The 12,595-nt window shown below is 41.8% G+C and overlaps 1 long non-coding RNA gene across 1 annotated transcript; it reads right to left on the bottom strand.

Annotated features, from left to right (window-relative positions):
* Positions 1 to 4,189: 4,189 nt before the first annotated feature.
* Positions 4,190 to 4,957, bottom strand: LOC134021270 (uncharacterized). The gene is made up of 3 exons (XR_009930491.1): positions 4,896 to 4,957; positions 4,490 to 4,712; positions 4,190 to 4,427 (listed from the first exon to the last, which is right to left on the bottom strand). It is a non-coding gene; the product is annotated as an uncharacterized LOC134021270 (long non-coding RNA).
* Between the last annotated feature and the right edge of the window lie 7,638 nt (positions 4,958 to 12,595).

Here is a 12,595-nt window from a genome sequence, read left to right on the forward strand (position 1 = left end):
CAAAGCTGTGTGCTGAGCCCTCTGCTGTACTCGCTGTACACCCATGACTGTGTGTCAACATCTGAAAACAACACCATCATCAAGTTTGCCGATGACACAGCAGTTGTGGAGTTGATCTCCGACAGGATCAAAGAAGCCTACAGGATGGAGGTCCTTCACCTGTACCCCCTTTTCACCAAAGTGAACCGGGAGCTACTTCGGAGCTGGTGCTAGAGCCGGTTCGGAGCTGGTTCAATTTGCGAGCCTTCTAAGAACCGGTTTGCTTTTCCACGGGCTAGAGAGCCACCACAGAGCCACGTCATTACGTTACTTTATACGTCTCATCTTTCCCAGCAACGCTAGCGCGGCAGCGCCACACACAAAGCAGAGCCCGTCTAAAGGCTGTTTATCAATCCGAAGAACCCTAAGAACGCGAGGTTGAGATGCGTGTTTTCTTGGCTATTGCGCAATACCCTGGCCTCGCAGCAGTATGACAACACTGGCATTATCAGCGCAACATTTTATAAACTTTTGCTGTATAGTGCTTGTGTATTACATTTGTGTTAAATATAGGCTCAATATCTCATAACATTTGTGTTTGTCATTTCACTCATTTTGATAGGATTATGCATCAAATGCAGCAACTAGTGTCTGCACTGCACTGCGATGCTAGGTTATCGAAAAGTTGGAGAAAATTTACAAATGAGCCGTTTCATCAACTGCCCACTTCTCGTCACATTTTAATTCAGATTTTGATTTACACGTACCATTTAGCTGAAATATGAATTGTAAAAACGTACAGCAATGGCGGTCAAAGGATTCTGTTCGTCTTGTTGGTCACTGTAACCCCGCCCCTGACGCAAGCGGTTCTTACTTGGTTCCCACACTAGCCCAGCTCCGAAGTGGTGCTACTTGCGAACCACTTTCCGTGGTTCGGAGCCGGTTCTCAGGCTGTCGAAAGAGAAAGAACTGGTTGGAGATTAAGCACCGGCTCCGAACCAGCACTCAAAACGCGTTGGTGGAAAAGGGGTACTGGAGGGCTGGTGCCGGGAGAATAACCTCCTCCTGAAGTCCACAAAACTGGTTGTGGACTTCAGGAGGAAACAGCAGGGTGATATCCACCCACTATGGATCAACGGGTCTGAGGTGGAGAGAGTGGACAGTTTTAACCCTTGTGCTGCCTTCGGGTCACATGACCCAAAGGTTCATAACGAACCATCGTTGTGTTTACCCAATTTTACCCAATACAAAAACAAATAAAAATAATTTTCTTTTAACCTTTGCAATGTGGGGGGTCTGAGACAGCCCAACGGTTCAAAGAAAATGCTTCACTTTGTTTTTGTATGCGGTGAAGTTGTCGCAATAGTTAACACAAGGGTTAAATACCTCGGTGTGACCATCACACAGAACCTGTCCTGGTCACTTCACATCCAGAGAACTGTGAAGAAGGCCAGACAGCGTCTCTTCCACCTCAGATGCTGAGAGACTTGAAGCTCCCCTTCAAGGTGCTCAGGAACTTTTACAACTGCACCATTGAGAACATCTTGAGTGGGAGTATCACTACCTGGATGGGCAGCTGCACCAAGCAGGATTTCTCAGCCCTGAAAAGAGTGGTCCGTTCAGCCGAGCGGGCCATCAGAACCACCCTCTCTGACCTGCAAGACATCTATCAGAAAATATGCAGGTTAAGGGCCGGAGGTCCCGCTGCCTGAGAGCCAACACAGAGAGGATGAAGAGGAGTCTTCCTTCAGGCCATCCGTCTGCTCAACTTAAAGCGTTGAAATACTGCTGTGTGCTATTTTATTCTATTTTGTTTCTTGTAATTTATCTATTTCTATCTTTATACTGTCTCTTTTAGTATAATTTAATTCATTTAAGTGGTTGCAGGTACAACAATACATTCACTGCATATTGTACCATGTATAATCATGTATGTGTAGGGCTGTTTTGGTAGCCCCTTTGTCACTGGTCACCCAGACACTCGTCTGGGACAGTCGTTGATATGCATGAATGCTAAAATGACAATCACACCTTCATGACACACCTCTGGAAAGGTGGTCTCAACAGTTGAAGAGGAAGGTGGACCGAGGAAGACTCTGAAATTATCATTAAAAGTGGTGTTCTTGTAATTATTGTTCTAAACAGCTTTTTTAATGTCATGTTTGATATGATTTTGTTTCTTATTTTATGTATTACATTCTAGAAATAATTGTATTGATGTAACATGTACATTTACAAGGTTTACAGAGTTTGTGCTTGCAGCAGACCAACATGTGTTTAACATATTCCCTTGTCTTGCAAGGGCACCACTTGGTCTACCGCAGCCTTGATTAATGATCCAATTTGAATTTGTATGCGTTAGACAACTTTTCTGTCATATGGCCGGTGTCCCCATTTTAGTCAGGTTTGGGTGTATATAGGAAGAAGTTTTTACCACTAACTTTGAGTTCTGTTTACGATACAGCTCCGGTGCGTTAGGCGCCTAGTCTTCATTGTGAATACCTTTTTTAACCATTGCTCTGAAGGTATGTTTTGTATTTGATGATATTTCATTATCATTGTATTGATTATCTTACTATTTAGATAATAAACTATTATTGTGCATTTGAAGTTACTTGTTCTTCTTGAAACGTATCTATCACGCTATGGCGGTGAAAACTTTGATCTAGTCTGGTTGTTGCGCCTAATACTTATTATAAACACAGACTTTTGAAGTAGGTTTTAACTTAAGGCCTCTGAGTCACTTACGGTGGATCTCCACGCTCCGAAGGAATTTACCGGAGCCTCTGAGTGATTGGTTTACATACTAGGTCTACTATGGTTAAATCCATATTATAGTAATGATAAACGACTGATTAGTGAACACGCATACTTTAGGGTCGATGCTCTGATCAAGCAGACGATTTTTACCTACGCCAGAGTTTCATGTCATTAACTGTTTAGCGCTCAAGGTTACAGGTAACGCACTTGTGCACATTTCTAAAATTGGAGTCAGATATTAACGAGTCAATTATCTCCCTGAACATCTAACCAGAATTGAATTGGGTTTCCCAAGCCGGGGACAAACACCAAGCGTCTCCGGCCTTACGAGATCTTCCCCAACCTACATATGTGACAAATAATACAAATCTTAAGGATCCCTTTGAGAAACACTGAGTCACATATTTTCCTTCACCACCAGAGACCTGGGGCCTGTACTACGAATCAAGATTTGGCGTTAGCGAGGTAACTTCAGGTTCAACCCAGGGTTTTCTGTATCACGACAGTGGATCACTTGTTACCGGGGTAGATCGCAATGGTAACACATGCTTGACGCCTAACCTGGTCAGGAGCAGGTTAAGTTGGAGATCAGAGATCAACCGGTATAAAAGCCCCGCCCACTAACTCATTCTTGAGGATAATGGCGTCACCGTTCATAGAATATCCTGTGGAGCTTGGTGCGCGGATAGTGAGGGGTGCGCTCAGAAGAGCCAGAACATTTAGAGACCGACAAAACCTTTCGCATTCCCTCATGACATGGGCGTCGTTAGACCCCTTTTACTGGGGCACGTGCCCCAGTATAAATCTGCTGTGCCCAGTAAAATCTAAAGTTTAGAGTTTTAACAATTTACTTTATTAGTCAGTGCATTCATTTAGATTGATAATCCCGGAAAAAATAAATGCAGTATCCCAATCAACGCTTGTAAAAGTGTTTAACCGAAAACACAAACCGATGCACGCAGAATTCAATGTCAGCGCGCTCTTCTGAGCTTGCCAAATAGCCACTGCAGCACGCACACAGAAGTCCAGGTGTCAGACTCGGCACACAAGTCAGAATTGAGGTAGGCTAAGAAAACATTACAGAACTAAACATACATTTACAGGAAACTAGTAATGAAAACAATATTTGACCTAATATTAGTTATCAACTGGGGAGGTTTCATGTTGATATGTTATCCCTATTTACTGGGGTGTCTCCCCTTAACCCCTTATGTTGTCCTTGGGTTGCTTTGACCCATTTTCTAATCATTTCCATATCAGATATTTGGGTTTCCTTCAACAAAAACATTTCAAACCAAAAAGAACAACGTGTATGGTACCATGCAATGCTCTTCACAAGTTAAATAAATGATCATTTCACTACTTTCATTGAATTTGGATGTTTCATTCACTTTTATAGCATTTTTCAAAAAGGATAAATAAGACATGAAAGAAAGAAATGGTGGAAAACCCCCACAAAAGACTCAAAATGCACAACAAAAAAGCTACAAAAAGGTATAAAAAGACCGAAACGTAGAAAAAAGTTTAACAAATATATTCTCATGTGTTCTCCCTTCCCCTAGGAACACAGAAAAATAATGTCAGTGTAACTAAGTTTAGTGTCATTTATTCAGTCATGTACTATCTCTTCTCATATTCCAGTTTTTCTATCTCCAGCCTTGTTTTTTTAATTAAAAGCCTCTTATACTCTATATCGAGCCTCTTATACTCTATATCGAGCCTCTTATACTCTATATTGAGCCTCTTATACTCTATATCGAGCTCCAGGGTTCTTTTATACAGGGCCCTCACATTGTCTGCTCCAACCTGAAACAAATAAAGAACATTGTCTCTTTGCAAGGCACACTTGGAGAAAGTTGAAGGCGTCCATTTGACTACTGTGTTTCAAGGTTCATTGGTTATACCTCGTGTCTTTGTCTTGGCCTTGAAGTGGAGGCCCTAGGCTCAGGAGGAGGAAGAAGTTCCTCTTCCTGCTGAGTTTAACACCATAGCAATTTAATCAATTGAGTCATATTTGAAATGAGCACTTTAAGGATTTGTGTCTCATGTTCAGACCACCACCATTAGCAAGTCATTACAGACACTTCAATCACAGCCACACGTTCACACACTCTCACCATCTGTGTTGCAAGTGGTAAAAAAACTCAAAAGTGTACCCCCAAAATGCTCTCTGAGCAGGCAGACACAGTTTCCTGATCATCTAGGACCTCCACTTGAGAAAGTAAATTCAGCAACCACATATGGCATACATACTGGCGTATGACTATTAGTTTCACTGTTACCTTTGTATGGCACAGTGGGACGACAGTGGGTGGTGGCAGCAACACCACTGTATTTCCTGTCACTGCAGAGAACAGTAATACATTTCACTCCTACAATATTCATAAATAATTGTTTAATGAACATGGTCACATAGATTACTTGAAACATACATATGCTTGGGTTTCCAAGCTGCTGCCACCAGGATCTGAAGAAATGTCCCCTTCCACTCCTTCCATCATGAGGTGACCCTGATAGCTGGAGAGGGCCAGCTCCTCAGCAGGAGTGAAGTCCTGTGGAGGAGGGCCCCCCCAGTTTTCTTTGCCAAATTTTTCTTCCTGTTGGCTGCAAGCAATTTCATTGTTCTAGGCCCTTTGTAGCTATACCAATATCCTACAAAAGGGACTGACTCAGGCAATTCAGCCTTGTACTTGTTGGCCTTAAAATATGTGCAAGTATTGCCTACTGCTACTTACCGTTTTGAATTATGGTTTTTATTTTGTATTTGCTCCCACGATCGTTTGCCACTGACAGGGTTGCAACTAAAATAATACAGCAACAAAAGTTTAACGTTATAGAATGCACACGTGTAATTATGGTCACATATTGTGCCTGGGGCACAATATATCAATAAGTCATGTAGCTTACGCATTTACAGCGTCTGCTATTTTCTGCCAGCTTGGCAGCCGCGACTGTTGATTTTTGTCTGTATTCCTGATATGTTTGTATTACAATATTTCACTTTTCAATTTTGGATAACGGATTGGATCAAATCTTGAAAATGGGTTTTTCAAAAGAAAAAACGGATTACATAATCGGATTAGATCACGTAATCCAATCTTGGTTTTGATCCGGATCAAACCTTTAGTTTGGGTTTTTCAGAACTTTTTTGTAGGATTTGGATCACTTTGATCCAAAAAATCTGGATTAAACTGATCCCATCAGAAGGGTGGATTCAGCGTGGATTTCATGCCCAAAATGTAATGAAAACTTAAAAAATGTATCAAATAATACTATATTTGGATCATGCAGTATCTGACAAGATATCCTATTTATTCATAAGGTTTTAATTTTATTTATAAACATGAAAATGACAGGGTGGACAATGACATGACAGGGTGGACATGTTGTGAAATGCCATTAAATTGGCCTCATAAATGCAATACGTGATGTAAAAAAAACAGTTGGACAGACTGGTTTTGATCCACTCTACCTGCATGCGGCCACTGAATAAAGATTCCTTAATTTGAGCCAATAATGTTTAATGCTTTCTAGTGTTAAACTCTGTACATCATTTTGCACAGTGAAAGTCAAATATTCAACTGTAGAACAAGAAGAAAAAAGTGGAGAACGGTTGAACATTAAAACATTGAAAATGGCATGTTACAGAGAGATCACTTTCTGCAGAGACATGGCTCAATTCTGCAGTTGCTGTTCCACATACTTCCAGTCAGACGCTTCAATCTGTACAGAGCGCTTGTTCAGAGTCTGTGGTTCTGGTATTAGGCAAAGTATCTGCCAGTCATGGTACCAACAGATATCCTCCCGGAGACTTGGCCAATGGAACTTGTTAATGCCATTGCGGTGCATACACTTAACTTGCACACTGTGCCCTTCTGCATCCATGATGACACCTGGGTATGCTTCATTGTCGTAATTAACAACACACCACTCTCCAATGTGCTTTACCTCAATCATTGCTGGTCTCCTAGAGTTATATGTCTTTGCACATGCTGGGGACTCATCAGATGAAACAGGAACATCCGCTAGAGTGACCTCTTGAAGGTTAAAGCAGGGGCAATCTAAAACACCTTCCTCCGTTTTACACAGACATGAAATGTCTCTGTATTTCATCTGGCCGGGTGTCAGACTGGATTCTCATAGTGCCTTTTACGGCAGCTATTGCAGGTACCTATAGTGGGGTAGGGGGGGGGGGGAATCAAACATTAATACACTTTACTTAAGACATGAAAGGATCAGATTTGACAAAGTTTGTCTGTAATCTGGATGGGAGAGGGGGGACAGGGACCTATAGCTTTTACCTCAGTCTTTGATTCAATATCCCTCTCTTGGACGAAGAACAGCTCTACAGATGTGTCCAGGCTTTTTAGCTTGTCATACAAGCTCTGGGCATCAGGGATGTCTCCTCCATGGGCCACAATCCGGTCTGCTGACCTCTTGAGGGCCCCACCCACGCCGTCTGGTGCCCCCTTCCCATGACTAGCCTCAAAGAAATTCCACGTTATTTCTTTGAAGCCATACTTGTAGGGTTCCGTTGAGAGGTAGAAGAAATTTCCCTTCTGTCGATACTGCGTTGCAGGACCGTCGCTGAAAAAATGAAGCTTGCTGACTTGAGGGTGTCGTTCTCTCACTACCTTCAGAACTGGATCAAGGTGGGCCCAGATGGCCACAGGATCGTGTCTTCTGGAGGGTGATATGGAGCAGAAGGCGTGCGGCGCTTGTTCACCAGCGGTGTAGAGCACTCCAGTGTGCAAACTGGCCTGCTGGTGTGAGCCTCCAAAATGCACAGATTGTATTTCTTCGCCGTACTTGCATGTTTAATTTTCGCTGAAATCTATATGCAAGAGGGACTCGTTGTGCTTCAGGCTCCTCCTGAGCTCCCTGTAGGCATTAAACTGCCATTTAATGTTGAAGACATGGCGCCTAAAATGGAGAAGCCTCTCCTGGAAATCTTTGTTAAGGTCATGCTCCGTTGTTGTCGTCTCCCTTTTCACTGTAATTGTTGACACCTTCTCATCCTTCGTGATCTTCTCTGTCATCCACTGAGATAAACAAATTCTTTTTATTCAGCCGTGTGACCGTCTGTTTGCGGCCAGTTGTCATTCGACTAACATCATCTCGAAGAAAAAACGATGTGACGTTCTTCTTGATCTCATTTTGACTGACGCACCTCCTCCCACGATAGGAAAGATCCACAGAATACTTTGCTCTCTTCTTAGAGTAGCCAAAAGCAGTCTGGGCATGCTTTTGGAGCTTGTATTTCTTTAGAATGTTTCCACTGAGTACGTTTGCTATCAACTGCTTCTCCCTGTTTGTTTTAGCATTTTTATATTTATTTCTAATGTCTTAAATCAGGGATGTATGAAAAACAAGAGCTCTTTTGATGGGTGAATTAACTTTTTGACGTCCCAACAAAGAATTGACTTTTGAACGTGGTGATTTGGACGCACTTTCTTTCTTGGTCCTATGGAACCTCTTCTTATATTTCTCGGTTTTGGTTTTCTCTTTCGCGAGCTGTGCCTCCAATATTTCGATCTGTTTTCTCAGTTTCGTCTTCGAACTCCTTCGAATGCTTTCCCCTTGACGCCGTTGCCTGAAACACAAAATATTCGTAAGGAATTTTAACGAATTAGTTATCAATATGTTATTTTATGGGGAAATAAACAGTTGATAAATGTCCTTCAAATAAATCTAAACTTTCTAATAACTCATCAGCTAAACTTCCAATGATCTAACCTGGAGGGCCCTGGCTGAGGCTGATTTTCAGGAGCTGCAGGGGAGTTGGGTGGTGTCTCTGACAGTAGCAAAGCACTGGCCCTGTTTCTGGCTCTCGCTTGACTTTTGGCCTCTCTCCATTGCTTTCTTTTTGCCCGCTTCTCTCTCTCACTGAGCTCACTGACACCCTTCTTCTTTCCAGTCTCTCTGTCTCTATTCCATTTGTCCCCCTCTTTCTCAAGGTAAATTCTTCTTCTGTCCGGGTCAGCATCACAACGTTCCCGATATCTCCTTGCTATCTCAGCTCCTGAGCTCATTTCTTTCTAAAAGACAATTCAAAATGTTCCCTACACACTTTAATGTGCTGTTAAAGTGTTGTAATATACATATTACAACAGATATTACCCACATTTATCAGCATGTGGCATAAACTATTTGCATGTCCTTCCTGTCACGAACCATGTCCACCCTGTCATGGAAGGCTTGCTGACAGGGTGGACACTGACAGGGTGGAAATTTTTGGCTAATGTTAGCATTTAATGAGCACATGGTAGACCTTCAGTTAGCAACATGATTCAGTTAGCAAGGTAACAGTTTACTGTTTCACAAATATATTTTGAATTTCTTAAAAGTTTTTATATTAATTGATATTTCACTATGACAGAGTAGACATGTTAAGCTTGACAACATCCGACTACACACATAATACGATGACAATTAAGAAATATAAGTGTAAATACTTACTCTGCAACAAGCCACTGTTTCAGCCTTGATTGAAGAAAGACAAAATTATGGTAGTGATGTCACTGAGCACATCAGTTGGTTTCTTAAAGGGGCATTTACCCCATAATGACAGGGTGGACAGCAATTTCAGGGACACACGCAAAATGTTCAATATGATTATGAAAATAGAATATACATGATCAAAATGACTAATTTTATCAAGTAACCTGTTGTGGACAATACAACTATATAATTCTTTTTAGAATTTAGTCTCATTTAAACACTTATTACACATACTGTAGTTAGCAGAGCAGTGTGTGGGACATGCCAAAATCACGTACATCCAATGAAAAAAAAACTATAAAATGAAGGAAACACATTTCAAGAGGCTAATCATTGTACGTAAATGTTTGGTCATTTATAATAATACCTCAGAATTTCATTAGTCTGCTACATTTTCATGCTGATTGAGTGATTCTGATGAGGACACCAAAGGCACCGTTTAGTGATATTGACCCAGCTGATTTCACCACTCCCATATAGTCACCAACAACTTGATAGAAAGTCCCACATGCATAAAATCGGAGAGCAATGAGGATCTGGTCTTCCACAGACAGACCGTGACTCCTTTGGGTTCTGTGTTGAAGTTTTGGCCTGAGAAGGTTCACAAAGTACTCTATATCAGCCTTCCCAAAGCAAAACCGGACATACAGCTCCTCAGTGGTGTATTGCTCCAGTGGCTTGGTACGTTCAACATACACCCTTTGACGGTATCCTCTCCTGCCAAAGTGGTGGTGGCGGTGGACAACACCTGCCATTTCACTGTCTCTCTGTGAATCCTCTGAGAAAGGCTGATTTATATGGCTGTGTAGTTGGTCTTTTCAAACACACCTATTACAACTGATTGGTTTTGGCTTGTGTTCAATTGAGGCAATTGGACCCAAGGCCTATAATTGATGAACAATGTTCACTATAGTAAAGCAACGGAACCATGGACTCAAGAAGCTGTAACTTCACTGCTGCTGAAACCAATGCACTACTAGAGGGTGTTCGGTGCCATTATGGAACAATAGTGGGAAGTTTTAATTCTGCTAAGGATACCAACAAAAAGAAAAATGATGTTTGGATTTTAATCACAGAAAATGTGAATGCCATAGGGTCTGGCCAGAGGAGGACCACAGACCAAATCAAATTGCGGTGGAAGAATCTTAAGGCCAGGGCAACAAAGGACCATGCTGAAGCCAAAAACCCACAAACAGGCAACAAGCCATTTAAGAGGGGAGATTACACAGATCTGGTCCTCGACATCATTGGAGGTGAGAAGTCGCAAGCTCTCCATGGTATTCAAGGTGTTGTAGGGGATGGCGAGCCTTGGATTGAGGAGGAGGAGAATCTGCCAGTTCCTCCTGAGGCTGATCCAGAGAGCGTATTTATATTGGATCTCAGCTCTGTTCCTGAGGAAGAAGCTGGATCTTCATTGGTTGAGCCAGTGGTAGTTGCCACAGGATCTCAGAGGAAAGGCTTGAAGCGCCCTTCATCAAACAAAGCTGATGATTACAAGGCACTTCTGCAAAAAGAGACTGAAAGGGCAGAAGCACAGCTTCGTCTGGCAGAGGAACAACTGACTCTGACCAAACTGCAGCAAACCAAGGCCAGACTTGAGATCCGCCTGCTAAAGGCTACGCTCAGACAAGCTGGTCTCTCCACATCAGATGAGGAAGTCTGAAATTATTGTGGAGTATTTGACATTAAGTCTTTTTTTTATTCAATACATCTATATTTGAAACTTGTTATAAATATCCTCAATGTACAGTGTTTGTGTTGTAGGTCTCAGATGAGCGGACTGCTGGAAGAGGATGGGGTGGGGTTTTTCTTGTTTTTAGTTTTTTTTAAATGTGTGTGTTTTCATTTCAAATAAAAATAAACTTATATTGACCCCACACTAGCTATTCTACTTGTTGCTCTTTACATATCTATAGTTCTACATTGTGATTTCCTATCCTGTTTGAGCACTGATTATCCAGATTTGGTGATCCTGAAAAGTTCTTATCCGGATCAGATTGATCAAATCCGATGTTGCTTTGAAAAACTGGCTCAAAAGTAAGATGGATTACAAGATCACGGATCGCAAAAAAAAGGATTACTAAATCCGGATCAATTTTATCCGGATTGAACCTTTTGAAAAACTGGGCCCAGGGGTCCGTTCTTCGTACATCGCTTATTACAACTGAGACCAAAAGACACATCCAAGATAACATAATTGTGCTAATGATGATATTGCTAATTAGGTTCTTCAAACATCCCTGTTGTTTGTGATTAGTATAGCTGGATTGAGTTTTCTGGGATATGTTTTGTTTAAAAGGGGATATTTATCAATAGTAGAAACCTTGATCAACAACGCTGCTATTGGCTGCTCACCATGGCCAAAGCGCACAGTTTTTCTCCGCAACAGACAGCTATATCTCCAAATAGGGAACACCTAAAAGTCTTCAAAATCCAGGAGAAAGAGCAGGCAAAAAGAATTTAATGTGTAAGTGTTGACCATGTTAAATGTTTTATCACTCAATACAGTATATATTTTTGCAGTTTAGTAATTTGCTTATCATCTTTAATCTATTTAAATTGAATATGTGCTGCCAACAAATCAATGTTAATGACACCCTCAGGAGAAAACCGATATCTCTGGGAGTCTCATGGCTGAGCGGTTAGGGACTCGGGCTATTAGTCAGAAGGTTGCCGGTTCAATTCCTGGCCAAGACAAATGACATTGTGTCCTTGGGCAAGGCACTTCACCCTACTTGCCTCGGGGAGAATGTCCCTGTACTTACTGTAAGTCCCTCTTGATAAGAGCGTCTGCTAAATGTAAATCTTTCAAAAAGTGTAGTATCTTGCTACGCTGGATCCTGTCTAACATGTAATACGCGATAAATTTAAAAAGCTCTGCGAATTATCCCTGCACCTTCCACAACAGGTTGCTGTCGTAAAAACGGACAGGACATGGCTGTGACAGACTTCCTTTATCATCTCTTATAAGGACACAATCGAATCTTGTTTACATAAAATAAGGCTGCTCCTGAGCATGTTTAAGCCTATGGACCTGTTGCTATGACAACAAGTCCAGGATGAGCGTCGAAAAAAGAGTTAGCGTCGTACAAAGAATGGACCCCAGGTCCCTGTAGTACGAAGCAAGTTCAACACGCCCGAGATACATTTTCGTTATCTTGCTTCACTGAGCCTAACAACCCCAATTGCGCTAATTAGAATCACAACGGTGGTTATCAACTCCTTAACTCAACCCAGGATTTCCCACTTGAGCAATGAGCAAGTTCACATGAAAATGAGCGTGTTTGCAAAATATGCAACATTGGAAGCAATGTTGGGAGGACAATGCCAACTCTGTGAATGGGTAAGTTAATGG

This window comes from Osmerus eperlanus, chromosome 1 (assembly GCF_963692335.1).
Source record: "Osmerus eperlanus chromosome 1, fOsmEpe2.1, whole genome shotgun sequence".
NCBI lineage: Eukaryota > Metazoa > Chordata > Actinopteri > Osmeriformes > Osmeridae > Osmerus > Osmerus eperlanus.